This window comes from Myodes glareolus, chromosome 5, assembly GCF_982192425.1.
Source record: "Myodes glareolus chromosome 5, mMyoGla1.1, whole genome shotgun sequence".
Taxonomy (NCBI): Eukaryota; Metazoa; Chordata; class Mammalia; order Rodentia; family Cricetidae; genus Myodes; species Myodes glareolus.
In genome coordinates, this window is record NC_142030.1 from 29,690,296 (window position 1) to 29,702,694 (window position 12,399).

The 12,399-nt window shown below is 46.8% G+C and overlaps 1 protein-coding gene across 11 annotated transcripts in view; it reads right to left on the bottom strand.

Annotated features, from left to right (window-relative positions):
• The window catches only part of Erc2 (ELKS/RAB6-interacting/CAST family member 2), a 919,008-nt gene extending 911,532 nt beyond the window's left edge, over positions 1 to 7,476 (bottom strand). For 4 of the 11 annotated variants that reach the window (XR_015737860.1, XM_087906198.1, XM_087906199.1 and 1 more), the window contains exon 1: positions 7,298 to 7,474. The gene's annotated coding sequence lies outside the window, so the exon portion shown is untranslated. Of the gene's footprint in view, positions 1 to 7,297 lie in introns of all 11 variants that reach the window. The other 7 variants (XM_087906197.1, XM_087906205.1, XM_087906200.1 and 4 more) reach the window with 5 other exon arrangements.
• Positions 7,477 to 12,399: the final 4,923 nt, after the last annotated feature.

Here is a 12,399-nt window from a genome sequence, read left to right on the forward strand (position 1 = left end):
TTTTTACCTTTCTCTCATTCTGTATGTTCTACCTCCCTGTTTGCTTGTTGTGTCTGGCTGGTTGGTGGCTGCCTGACCGGCTGGCCCCAAATATCTTTTTCTTTTTCTCCCTTGGGCATCTTCCTCTTTTTCTCTTGTTCTCTTCTCCCTCTCATTTTCTCTTCTCTCTGTCCCACCAGCCCCACCTATCCCTCTACTGCCTAACTACTCGTCATTCAGCTTCTTAGTGAACTAATCAGGTGTCCTAGGCAGACAAGGTGACACAGTAATACACCTCTACATAGTTAAACAAATGCAGCAGAAACAAATGAAGCACACCTTTACATAGCTAAAAGTAACATTCCACAGCAATAACGTCTTGCAAATAAAGCGGTTCTTTTGCTTCATTCAGTAAGAAGTCTAGGAGGCAGATATGGTGGCACTCAGCACTTGGGAGACAAAGAAAGTGCATATCAAGAATTCAAGGCCACTGCCCTGTAGTCAGACTAATGATTATCTTAAATATCACCATAGAAACATCCAACAACAGATGGGAACAGAGGCAGAGACCCACATCAGAGCACTGGACTGAGCTCCCAAGGTCCAATTGAAGATCAGAAGAATATGAGCAAAGAGGTCAGGACCATGAAGGGTTCATCCACTGAAGCAGTTTACCTAAGCTTACCAACTCCAGCTGGACTGGGAAGGGACAAGCATAGGACCAAACTAGTCCCTCTGAATGTGGTTGACAGTTGTATGGCTGGGGCAGACTGAGGGGCCACTGGCAGTGGCACTGGGATTTATCTCTACTGCGTGTACTGGCTTTTTGGGATTCTGTCCTCTTTGGATGTATACCTTGTTCAACCTAAATGTAGTAGGGAGGGCCTTGGACCTTCCAAAAGGCAAAGAGAGAAGGGGAGGGAGTGGGAATTTGGATTGGTATTTTTTAAAAAACAAAATAAAGAAAAGACAACTCAAAAAAAAAAAAAAAGAATTCAAGGCCAGCCAGGACAACATGTCTGTTTCAAAAAACAAAGCATAGTAGTGAAAGACAGGGTGGGCCAGTACTGCATGAAAGTGGCCATAAGAGCAGGTTCCAGCTCTGCTATTAGTTATACTTCCTTTTGTTCTGTGCTGCTGAGCTACAGCTTACACACAGAACTAACATCCCGCAACTCTGCTATGTTAAAGACAAGGTCTATCTTCATTGTTATAGTTGGCACTGCCTCTCCAAGTATTATGCCTATGTTCCCAGCAGCAGGACAAAGTATCGAACACTATTGGAGTGGACCAGCCAAGTGCACCCTCTTTTTTAAGCTTTCTGGAAAATCCCCACCCAATAATTTCTACTTCTATCATGATCAGAGCTCCATCTCAGGTCTTCTCTAGGATGCAACGGTCTGGGAGGTTAAAACAGGCATATATAGTCTTATGTCAAAATTGGGTTACTTCAGTTTAAAAAAAGCAGGGGTGGGGTGAAGATTGGATAGGCAACCAACCAGGTCTACTCTACTATTAAATTAGATGTTTTATGGAAAGCATATGTTTTATAGACAGTGCCTAGCACACAGCTCCTTGATAAAAGCCACACTACAGCCAGATGTGTTGACGACATGAAGCTATAATCCCAGCACTTAGGAAGCCCAAGCAGCAGAACTGTGAAGTTCCAGGCTAGCCTGAGCTAACCAGGAAGGCTGTATCATGAAAAAGGAAAGGTTAGGCTATAAAAACTACTGCTACTTCAGCTGTTGTTGCTGTCCGTCTTACTTGATTTCTAAGTGGAATAACTTGGTTATAGCTACAAGTGCCCTCGCATTCTAATAAAACTATCTGGGCCACATTTCTCTCACTGTGGCAAAGCATGGAGAACAGGGCAACTTAGAGAAGAAAGCGTTGCATTTGGGGGTTCGTGGTCCATGACCATCACGGTGAGCAGCAAAGCAGCAGGCAGGAAGACATGGTGCCAGAGGGGTAACTGAAAGTTTGCATCCTTATCCACAGGTTGTAGGCGCAGTGAGAGCTAATGGGAAAGGTGTGGGCTTTCGAAACCTCGGCATGCCGGCCTCAGAAACACACCTCCTCCCAGAAGGCCACACCTCCTAATCATTCCCAGTTCCACCCACTGTGGACCAAGCACTCAGACCAGTCCATTGGTGGGGCAGGGCATCCTCATGCAAACCACCCCAAGTATCCACTGCTCTAGTTGTAGCTCCAACTCCCTCCTTGGCATTTCATCCAAGAATTCTTTCCCGACCCCCTGCTCCTAAAGTAAGTCCCAAAATGCCAGGTCCCCAACCCTGGCCCACACCACTGCATTAACGATGTTGTCACAGAATACTGAAACAAAAATAGGGCCCTAAAACTTAAAGTTACACAAGTTTACATACACCTGCTGTGACCATCAGACTTCCAGAGTCAAACACAGACTATCCAAAACAAAAGTTAAATAGTGTGGGTGTGTGCACACACGAGCATGTTGTGTGTGTGTGTGTGTGTGTGTGTGTGTGGTCTGTGTGTATTGTACGTGTGTGTGATGTGTGTGGTGTGTGTGTGGCATGTGTATGGTGTGTGTATATGGTGTGCATTTGTGTGCGTTGTGTGTGCATGTATAGATATTCTGTGTGCGTGGTATGTGTATATGCATGTGTGGTGTGCATGCATGTGGTATGCATGTGTGGTGTATTTGTGGTGTGCATGCATGTGGTGTGTGTGGTATGTATGTACAGGGCATGCATGTGTGTTTATTGTGTGTGTGAATTTGTATTATGTATATGTGGTGCATTGTGGTATGTGTGTAGTGGGGGGATATGGTGTGTGTGGAGTATGGTATGTGTGCATGTGTGTAGTATGCATTGTGTGTGTGTAGTGTGTTATATGTGTGTGCACATGTGTGTGTGGTATGCGTGGTATATGTGCATAGTGTGTATGTGGTGTGGGTGTATGTGTGTGTTGTGTGTATGTGGTATGCAGATGTGTGCGGTGTGTGTGTGCATGGTGTGCGTAGTGTCTGAGAGAAAGAGAAAGCCCATGGTATGTGGTATGCAGTGTGTGCAGTGTGTGTGTGTGTGTGTGTGTGTGTCTGAGAGAAAGAGAAAGCCCATGGTATGTGGTATGCAGTGTGTGCAGTGTGTGTGCGTGGTGTGTGTAGTGTCTGAGAGAAAGAGAAAGCCCATGGTATGTGGTATGCAGTGTGTGCAGTGTGTGTGTGTGTCTGAGAGAAAGAGAAAGCCCATGGTATGTGGTATGCAGTGTGTGCAGTGTGTGTGTGTGTGTGTGTGTGTGTGTGTCTGAGAGAAAGAGAAAGCCCAGCGATCAGGATAAGCAGATTAAGACTGCATTCTCTAAGCATGAAGAGAAGGGCTGGGGCGACGGATCAGAGGGTGAGCGCACACTAGCATGGGTACCAAATTTCAGATCCCCAGCACCCATGTAAAAGCTGGGAATGGCCCTGTGCTTTTAACCTCAGCACACACTATGGAGAGGAATGGGGAGAGGTCTCTCAAGGAAATAATAGTGGAGGACACCCAACATTCTCCTCTGGCCTCTACACATGCACACATGGACACACATTCAAATACCACACACATCAACACACACACACACACACACACACACACACACACCAAAAGAAAAAGAATAAAAAGAAAAAATATATACAAATAAGTAATAATTGTTGCCAGGTGTGGTGGCACACGCCTTTAATCCCAGCACTCAGGAGGCAGAACCAGGCAGATCTCTGTGAGTTCGAGGTCAGACCAGTGTACAAAGTGAGTTCCAGGACAGCAAGAACTACACAGTGAGACCCTGTCTCAAAATCACTGAACGAAAGGAGGGAGGGAGGGAGGGAGGAAGGAAGGAAGGGAGGGAAGGAGGATAACTGTAAAATTCTCCATACTCTGACCCACGTGGAAGTACCGATTGTAGTTTATGAACCTTCCCTCCCTACTTCAGGCAGTCTGCCACTGAGGTTGGACTTCCCCGTGCAACTTCCTTTGTCCAAGAAAGGGTGTCACTGGAAGTGACATTTGCTTATGTGGTTTGCTGAGATGCTGGACTGCATCTGCCATAACAAGAGCAAACCCCTTCGACCTGGGCTCCGGAACACATGTGGGACACACTAGAACTCAACCTACAGCTTATAGTCAAGATGCTCCCAGAAGCTGAGCCTGCGTTAGCCTGGGCTTGGGAGCGTGAAAATGAAGGACCTGTTGCTATAGAACAGGAAACTCTGTTAGGCTGCCAGAGGTGTACGATATAACATTACCATTTGGTATGTGTCGGTATTTCTTTCTGTTCATTTACTTCCATCCCTTTCCTTCACCTAGAAGAGAACAGACGGAAGGCGCTCTGGCTGCAGCCAGTGATTTCTACCTTGGCACCAACTGCTATAAACCCGCAAGACCCATATTCTGAGCATCAGTGCTTTTCCGCTTTCTGTTTGTTCCACTGTCTTATAAAATAAGGAAACTTGAAATAAACTATCAAGGAGCTGTCCAAATCTCGCTAACACTGAACTAGTAGCTGACAAGAGGTCCCCGTGGGATGGGCAATGGTAACAGGCTGGCTGCTTTGAAAACACTAGCGGATATTCTAGGACAAGAGGTGAAACAAAGACCACACAAATCAACCTAACCAGAGCCACAGCCTATCCGTCAAGACTCTGTGGGCAGCGCTACTACCTCGTCATCGTTCACAACAACTGTCTGATAAACCCCACCACTACGCTTCACAAGCAGCGACACTCATGGAATTAAGCCTGTGACATTTTACAACGAGAGAGAGAGAGAGAGAGAGAGAGAGAGAGAGAGAGAGAGAGACTATTTTAGAAGACTAATTTCAAGTGTAAGCTTATCTAGTCACTAACAAACAGATATTTTCTTGCAAGTGAAAGATGAAACTCTAATGCCTTAGGTTGCCGGACACCAAATGACTGTTGGTAAAAGCATTTACTCAACCAAGATGCACTTAAATCGGAAATCCGAGGAATCAAGAAAAATAAAAGAGCATGAATTTTGTTTCATTGGTTTTTAACTCATCATCAAGTTTAGAACTAACTGGCCAAAAATGTTCTATTAGAAACACACAATACACCAAGTTGTTAAATTTGCCTACCGGCAAAACCAAGAACCTCTAGATGAACAGGCAAGCAGGCAGGCCTAAGGACCATTAGCAACACCAGTGGGCTCTTCACAGGGTGGACTCTGTATACTGGGGTCTCGGCTTCACACTGGACTTGTGGAGACCACACAATCAAAATCTGAATTCAAGGCCATGGCAAGGTCATACGGGCTCTGGGAGAGGCAATATACCTACTTCCTTTTAGTCTCTACCATGATGCTTTAAGGGAAATAGCAGCACTGACCTCATATGGGCTCTGCTACGTTTAGAACAAGATAGAGTGTGTGCACGGACAGCGGCAGCAGCAGCAAGGGTCACAGTACTTCTTGACCTGCCTGGCATCTGTTGTCCTAACCAGTATGTTCCAGTGCACGACTTGCTCAATGCTAACATCCAGGTCCAGTTCCCATTAGGTGACATCTCTCTGGGTGTAACTCCCGATTTTCCAGTGAATTTGGGGAGTGAGGTGATGGAAATCAGCCTTTGACCAGTACCAAGTTAAGAAGACCTGGTCCTTCATCGCTGATTTATCCATCCAAGTCTCAGAAGCCATACCTCCTTCCCCCAGAAATGTCAAAGGCTTTCATTAGAGTTCAGAAGCAAACCAACAAGATGCCTTGCATGACAAGGTAAAGTCCCTTACCTCACTGCCACTTTCATCCTGACATCTCACCAAGGAGAATCAGGCAGCCCTCACTGCTAACACTAACTTAACACGAGTTGAGTTAGACCATCATCAAATCTTCATAAATCCTTTCTATTTATGAACCTGCCAAATCTGATCTAAGAAGCAAACTACATACCCAGAAACGGTGTGGGTTCAAAAGGACGAGGGTAGAGTGACCATAGGAAACAGTGCCACACCCTTCTTTCAGATAGCTCAACAGTAAATCCATCTCTTATAAAAAAGACCAGAATTCTGGAGGAAAGACAGACCCTTCCAACCATTCCAGCCAGTCCAGCATCCCATTTCCGTTTCGTTCTTTACACAGACTCATTTCATGTTTAAGCCAACGACCTCAGAACCCCAACTACTACAACTAGTGGCAGGCAAGGAAGTCAGGAGACCACAGGTCGAACATACTTGCTTCTAAGCCCATTTTCGAGGAGTTTGCTTCCTGCGGCTCTGCTTCCCGCAGCTGGAGCGCCTACCTGGTGAAAACCAATGGTTAGGTAAAACCAGTGATTTAAAGAGTCAACCAGGAAACTAACCATGACAAGGGGGAGCAGCCCTCCTCTCCCGAGCATTGATTGGTTCTTGGGGTTCCACCGGTACCATTCTACCCACATAAGTGGCAGGTGTGGCTGTCAGTCACGGAGAGAGCTGACAAGTCACCGCTCCGGGAGTAAATTGTCTTTCATCCAGCAAAGGCAGGTAACCGCCTAAAATCGATCTTCTCCTAACAGAGCGGACCCTCCCTCTGGCGTCGAGGAAAAAGACCCCTAACTACAAAATAAATTATGGAAGGCCAAAGAGAGGAGAGTCTACGGTTACTATTTTATTATCACACAGCAAAGGAGTCCTTATTCCTCACTGTCCTAAAAATGATCTTTCAAAGGTTCGGACAGTAATAATAATAATTTTTAAAGGTACCCTTGTAAGTACCCCTTGTATAATTAGGAGATGGGGAAAGAGAGAGTAGGAATGTTGTTTAATTTCACATCGTATTCTTTCTCATTCACCACCTCCTACCCCTCCCCAGTAAATCATCTTCATTTTCCCAGTCATGGATTTCTCATTTTTAACCTGAGTCCCCACCATTCTCCCGGAGCCCACCCAGACAGCCAGGCTCACAACCCCCAAGGCTGGGGTTTCTCGGTTCTCCACTTTATTCAGCTTGAGGTTCCGCGAGACCCCCGCCCTTGCGAGTACCCCACCCCTCCAGGCAAAGACGGCAGCCAGGCACGGGGGGGAAGGGGTCTGCAGGAAAAAAAGGCGAGGACAGTGAGGGTGGCTACGAGACAGAGACTGCAGGAGGTGGCCCGAAGCGCCCGGGAGAGCGCCAGTGCAACTGTGCACTTGTTCCAATCCGGGGGTTTAGACAAATCCGCCCTTAGGCCGCTCCATCCCTTCCCCCGCCCGAGAGAAACCCGAGGAGGCGGCTGCGTCTCCCCTCGGCTCCCCCGAAAACGCATTGCAGCTGCCCACGAGCGGCGGGGACCCGCACGAGGGAGCCGGGCCCCGGCGTCGGCGTCTCACCTTAGCGATGCTCGCCCCGGCGCGGTCCCACATGGATTTTTACAACCTCGCGTGGCCGCGGCTCTGGGATGCCGGGAGGAGCCGAAGCGACCAGGAGCGCGAGACGGAGGAGCGCGGGCAGCGCGGGCAGCGCGGGGAGGCGGCGGGGAGCGCGGCCAGCGCCGAGCGCCGGGGCCGGGCCGGGCGGGGCCGAGGGGGCGGCGCCCGCCGCAGTCCCGACACGCGCGCTCGCGGCCGCTCGCCCAGGCCCTGACTCACATTCCCAGCATTCCCGAGGAGTCTAGAGGGGCCGCGGCTGGGACCTGGGCATCTCCGCGGGGGGCAGCAGAGAGTCGAGTGCGCGCCCGCTCCGCAGCGCCTCCTGGCAGCCTCTGGCCCGAAGCACCGTCCCCGCCCCCTCCCGCCCCCCCCCCCCCCCCCCCGCATCCTACCCCAGAAGCCCCTCCAAAAGCTGCCAGACACTCCTGGGGAACAAGAACAGCACTTGCCTTTCAACTTAACCTACAGAACTGGGTTGGGGGTTCCTACCTCCTGGCACCATCCATCCCAAAGCTTCTGGTTTCTTAAAAGAATGGATACCATAAAACAACTACTTTTTTACCACTTCCTCATTCCCCAAGGCTTTTCTTGGGCCAAACAGAAAGGTGAAACGGAGAACAATTAAGGGTCCTGGTCATCATATGCGTTGGGTGTCTCATCTGACCACCATTTAAAGATGGGCCCTGAGTTCACGCAAGCACACACTGTTCATGAGGTGGACAAGGTTTTCATTGGCAAGAGCTTCTACTCAACAAGAAATCTTGAACCCCTGCTGCTGTCACTTCGCATTAGGGAGGGAAACGTCAGAGGCATTTCCCAGTTTGGGCCCTTTTAGTCAGTAGTCGGTTCCAGAACAGCAGTGATTTCCTTTATTCTGCTTCCAGCAACTTCAGTGGCCAGATACAAATGTCTCCTGCTGGGAAGCTCACGCAAATAAAGCAGATCCAGCAGTGGGGTGAGTGGAGGAGTAGATATATAAAACTCAGTTTGCTGTGTTGTTCAGCCCAGTGACTGGACACAATCCTTTCTCCCACCCTGGAAAGGAGACACTAATGTTACTTGCTCAGAGAACCGGGGGTGGGGGGTGGGGGGTGGAGGGTGCCTTCCTACAGCAGCCTAAATCCTTCTGCCCTTTATAGCCACAGCCTCTGAGTCTCATACTCTTCGTGCCTTTCCCCACAGATAGCGTTCATTCTCCTAACCCTGATACCTGAAGGACAAAACCAAACTACATATTGTGATATTGTGTTCTGTTTCCACACAAGCCCTTGACAGCCTGGCATATTACATATGAGAACTATTTGAGATTCTTGAGATACTTTGTATCGGGTGTTTTCTGAAATGTGACTGTCCTCACTTGCCTCTCTGCTGCTGTGGTAAATCAACCGACTTGGAGACCTAAGCGTTTATTTAGCTTACACTTCCAGGGCACAATTCATCGTCAAGCAAAGCCAGGACAGGGGCGCAAGGCAGGAAATGTAGCAGAGGCAATGGAGGGTCACTGCTTACTGCCTTGCTTTCTATGGCTCGCTCAGTTCTCTGTGTTTCACAGCCCAGCCTGGACCATGATTCCGAGAAGCACCGCTCACAGTGGATTTGGCCCTCCTACATAAGTCCTCAATGCCCTCTGGCCAGTCTAATGGAAGCGATTTCTCAGCAGAGGCTCCTTCTTCTTGGGTGACTCTAGTGCATGTCAAGTTGACAACACTAGCCAGCACAGTGACAATATGCTTTAAATGTATGTGTGTATACATCGATGTATATGCATACATATATCTATATATACGTATATACATATATGTGTGTTGCCTGAGCTCCCTCTTCTTGGGTGACTCTAGTGCATGTCAAGTTGACAACATGCACAGTGACAATGTGCTTTAAATGTATGTGTGTATGCATCAATGTATTACATACATATATACACACATATATACATATATGTGTGTGTGCCAGCCCTCACACTTTCTCAGTCACTCTCACAGAAACTATAAAATGTTAATTATCTTCCAGAAACACCCAGGGATACACCCAAGGTGGCACTATTGTGGATTTCTTTTTAAATGCACTGTTCAACATTCACTATTGATTGCATTCATTCTCTTTTCCTTTGACCTGTGGGTTCTAAAAGGGAATCCTTAGATGTTCCAAAGATAATGCATTATCTGTATGTAGGGCCAAGAATAGTTTTCACACACACAAAAGACTCACGGTTTTCAACAGATTTCTTTCAAAGTAGGTCCTTAACTCAGAAAAAAAGAAAGAAAAAGAATAGTCATTTTTATAGGAAACAAAGAGCTGGAGACTGGAGAGTTCTTAGGCATTGTCATCTTCGTCTTCTCTGGGACTTAGTTTCCCACTTGAAGATTTTAAACGCTAAATTAAAGGAACTCAAGATCTCATCCAGCTAAGATTCTCTAGCTTAACAATATGTGTGTGTGTGTGTGTGTGTGTGTGTGTGTACACATATGTACACAGATACACCACCCCACACACCAAGTGCTAAAAAGTAGCCATTCCAAGGTTTTCACCCAACTGGATGGAAAATTACAGTACAATCTTGTTGGTACAAAAGACACAGCATTCACCTCAAATTGAATAAGTAACTTTATTCTGAAGCCAAATATGAGTGGTCATGGCCCAGAAACACAAATTTAGGTTATCCCAAATGCCATGTTCCAATGCGGTAAAACTTTAATGAAGTTTTTGTGGTTGCAGAACAAAACAGTCATAAGTCAAGACACTTTTCAAAAGCACCAGGGGAAATCTCAGGTAGGCAGGTCACAGCCAAGCAGGAGAATCTCTGTTGTAGGTCTCGATGTCATTTGAAGGCTTGCTTAGCTTTCGGGTTTGTGGAAGCTGGGCATCAGTACATTCCAAAAGGGTTTACCCAAATAGTCACAGTATGTCAGGGTACACACAGAGGGACCAGTAGGTGGCTGTTTGGGATGCTAAGAAAACCCAAGATAATTTGGTTCTGTATCTACAACATTTCGACTCTGCACAGCCACGGAAGCCACAATCAGCCTATCAGACCTGTAGTGTGTCTAACACAGGACAGTTTTTGATAGAAGCATCGGTGTCTGACTTTGGCCTCTTGCCCCCGCCCCAACTTTTGTTTGTGTTGATTCATTCTCTTTTCTTGATTTCTCACATCTTTACGTAAACACTCCTCTAGCAAGTCAGCACCACTTTGTAGCAGATTTTTCTATTGTGAATTTATTCATTTATTTAGCAAATATGTATTTAGCATCTACTCTTGGCCTAGGGGTTCAGAGATTCTCCCGTCAAAAACCAGACAGTTTAGTGAGGGCAACTGATAAAAAGCACACAACTCCACCACCTAAGAGGGGACAAAGTACTGGGAACAGTAGGCGCATACAGGAAAAAGGAGCAGAGAAAGGACCCCAAGACAATGCTTGCCATACCCCACCACACCACCATACCCTATCAAACTGTCCTACCCTGTGTGAGGTCTGGAGTAATGCTACACATACGTCGTAAACTCAACCATGATGGGGTTTGTGATGAATGCCTGTCCCTGAGTGGGCGATAATGGACTCTCCTCGGTATTTGAAACTGAACTTAGAATGAGTCCATTAGCCAGCACTGAAGGGTAAGCTCTGGACTGTGATATCCAGAGGTGTTATGCATGCCTGTGATCCCAGCACTTGGGAGACAGAAGCAGGAGGGTCAGGAGTTCGAGTCCAGTCTGGGATACATGAGACCCTGATTCCAAAGGGGTGACAACAAGGCCCCCATCACAATAGCAAAGTCACCCAGCAACGAAATCTAAAATGTTTGTCCTGGGAAGCTAGCACAAAGAAAACAGATAACTACATATACAGAAACAAGATTCCTTAAGACAAAGAATTTAGTTATGTTGCGGTATGATGTCCCGCTGACCTGGCACCAGAGGGATAGCGAGCAACCTCCACTAGCCATGAAACCCTGCTGGGCTATACCTGGCCTGACTGTGGAGTTTTCACACAGCCCCTAGGCCATCCTTTGTGTTACAGATACCTTTAGTTGCCCTATGTCAATCTTGACTTTTTTTTTTATTTTATTTATGAGTTTCTGATAAATCCAAAGTCTATGCAAAACTTGGTCCAGAGGAAGCCCAGAAAACTGTGGTAACTCATGAATCAGGTATTTGCAGCTGGCGTTGTATTGTCAAAATCTCCGTTCAGTTTGTTTTGAGATATGGAAATCTTCTACCTAAAGGGTAAGCATAGGAAAAATAAAGATGCTGGGAGGCGAAGGGAAAGCGCTGCAGTTCACGGAGACCGATCTCCCTGCACCACAGAGGGTACATCCATTCTCAATGTGTCTCTGAGTCTTCACTTCTCGGGCCCACGTGAACCCACATGAACCCACACATCCACATTCATGGATTCATGAAATATTTGTGATATTATGTAACAGTTTATTGTACATTCCCAATCTGTGTAACTCATCAGTGTCTTCAACTTATGGTCTCTTAAACATAGTTCAAGATTTCAGGGTACCAAGCCTCTTTTATCCTGAGGTTGTCCATCAAATTATTGACATCATCATTTGTCCCGTTCTTTAAGCCATTATACCTCTTCTCGCTTCTCCCACACATCCATATCATCAGTCAGTTCTGTCAGCTTGGCCTTGGCCAGAGTCAAGCCACCTCAGCTTCTGAAATAAAGGAGAAAAGGTGTGCCCCAATAGAAAAAATTCAAAATTCTAAAGTTTTCAAATATAACTACCAGTTGTAACAGTGCATACTTGTAAACCTAATGCTTGGGAGAAAGACACAGGGAGATGTTGGTGGAGGCTGTTCTTCATTTCCAGCGTCTCAAACCCAAAATAATCACACAGAAACTATAGTATTTGTAATAGTGTTTGGCCAATAGGTTAAGTGCATTTCTAGCTAGCTCTTATATCCTAAACTAACCCATCATCTCCATTAATCTGTGCATCACCATGAGGTCATGACCTATTGGCAAAGTTTCAGCGTGCTCTGGCCGAGGTGTCTGTCTCCTGCAGTGGCTACATGGCTTCTCTCTGTCTCTGCCTCCTTTCTCCCAGCATTCAGT